The following is a 2,547-nucleotide window of genomic DNA, read 5'->3' as shown; positions in this document are numbered from 1 at the left end:
CAGATTTCATACCTGGTTTAAAAAGAGACCAAACACTAGGCCTTCAAAGAAATCAAACCACTTCATGGGTTGCAGCGTGCAAAAACATTACATAAACTAAATAGAAAATAAGTGTATTAGTCAAAACATTTTACATAATAAACAAAAAATACTTAATTATTTCAAATAGCTAAAATGTGGCATAATCATACGAATAACTGTCAGTCATGTTTTATAACTAACTGTTTTTCAGGTCATTTGGTTAAAAATCATTTGAAAAATACCCCCATCCTCTTCACTTTCATTTTTCTCTTCCACCGTTATTTTATCTCTCAAGACTATGCCCGTGCCTTCACATCTTTACACCATTCTCTAAGCGACTTATTTGTATCTGATCACTGATTTATTGATTGATCCGTCATGCCTCTTTCATGGAAGAAACTGAAGATTGCTCGAGTTTCTCGATTTGTAACAGATCTCAAATTATCATCCAAACATGGGGGATTTCTTGTTGTAGGAATTTGTTTTTCACATCTCTTATTGATCTGTTCGTCATGAATCCAGATCGGTTGAGAAAACCTTTGAAAAGGAAAAAACAGGTTTTTCATCCTCTTCTTCCTACCTCTTGGATTTGGATATTTCACTGGTTTTGTTGAAAAACCTTTCTAAAACATCAGCCATATAAAGTCGATTATTGCTTGTAGAGAATAGTGGTTGTGAACCTATAATTTTCTCTACGAAGCGAAGTCCTAAAACCGTATCGGAAACAATAATATGAACCCTTAAAACCATATCCAAAGCTATAGAACTCAATACTATGACGAGGAGTCGGGGTTTTGATTTCCGCTTGTGGTATGTATGCAGAGCCGTGGGTAAAGGGGTGCCACCGGTGCGGTGGCACAGGGCCCACCTTTACCCAGGGGCACATCTTATTAACCCTTAGTTAAAAAAAGTTAATATGCAACGGTCTGGAGCTTTGTACCATTGGTCAAGAAAAAGAAAAAGAGATTTTAAATAGTACAGAATTTGAAGGGTTGTACTTGAAATGACATTTAAAGATGTCAAAGTCTAGGGAATGACATGCCTATCTAGTAGGATTTGACTTCCTCTCTCTAACTCTCTCTCTCTCTACACTTTCACCCTCTACAAATAAAGTATTTTTCTCCTTTTTATTCAATAAATATCATATTTTTTCTTTTCCTTCTTTTTGCTGTTAAAAAGATTTCTCCTTTATTTCACCTTCTTCTTCAATTACTATTGTTTTTTTCTTTCTACTATATATGATACTACCCATTACCTAATTACAACCTATAAAAATCTTAATTTTATAACATTCAATAAGAAAAATAAGAAGAAGACAACATCAATTCCGACATATTTAAACTTTCGGTAATGTTTTTCACTCTTTTTTCTCCTACGAAGTGGTTTTTTGGACAAAATTCATTACGAAGACTTAATTATTGATTTTGCTTCAGAAAATGCAAAGAGAAAAAAATTCAAGTGAAAAATTAGTTTACAAAGTCATATAAATGATAAAGATTGTAGTGTTTTTGTTTATTTTCTATTAATTTTTGTTATTTAGTTTAATATATATTGAGTTTGGCAGTTTAACAATTTAATACTCCATTTTTGCCTATTAGTTAATCAGATTTCTTTAGTGTTTATTTATCGTATAAGGACTCTCTTCGTAATTTGGCACAGGGCCCTTAAAATCTCAGCCACGCCCCTGTATGTATGTTTCTCAGATCTATTTAGTTCAGGGTTTTTTTTCGATTCCAAAGACAATTACATGAAGCATTGAAAGTTTGACGGAATAGAGAGAAGAAGTTTTTTAAACCATGTTCCCAGTCTCAAAATTACAAGATCTGTAACCAAGTACAAGATTTGTCAGATTTTTTCGATTCCATGGACAGGTTTCTGAAGAAATCGATTAAAAGTTTGGCGGAATAGAGAGAAGAAGTTCTGCAAACCATGTTTGCTTGATTTTGCAAACCAGGTTCACAATCTGCAAGTCAAGTTTACAAGATAAGATGTGTAAGCCAAGTTTATAAAATCTGAAAATCAAGTTTGCAAGATCTGAAATCAAGTTTGCAATATGTATCTACAATTTGAATTACATTCAAACCCAGTTTAAATTTTCTTTTGAAATGTATTAACAATGAATCTTGTTAGAGAAAGAACAAAAAAAACTTTTGGAAGCATACCAATTTTATCGAAATTTTACATATAATAAAAAAAAATATTGTATGCATTTAAAATTTAAAGAGAAATTGAAAAACTTAATTAAACAAAAAAATATGGGGAGATTTTGACAATGACCCCCACTTTTATATCGATATAAGACTACACCTCGTTTCTTACAACTTTTGATTTACACCCCACGTGGACGGACGTTGACTCTAGTTATATATCAATTGTGTGAATCACACATGTGAATCAGGAAAAAAGTGCCCTCGTTTATGATTTTGAAAATGACCTTCGCTTTTATATTGATATTAGGACTACACCTTTGTTGTTAAGACTTGATTTACACCCCTACATAGACGAAAAACATTAGCTTGTAGTTAA

This window comes from Eschscholzia californica, unplaced genomic scaffold, assembly GCF_041429995.1.
Source record: "Eschscholzia californica isolate CP2 unplaced genomic scaffold, dmEscCali1.0.p SCAF_3, whole genome shotgun sequence".
Classification (NCBI taxonomy): domain Eukaryota; kingdom Viridiplantae; phylum Streptophyta; class Magnoliopsida; order Ranunculales; family Papaveraceae; genus Eschscholzia; species Eschscholzia californica.
The sequence above is the reverse complement of the archived record's forward strand: the minus strand, read 5'-3'. Positions refer to the sequence as shown.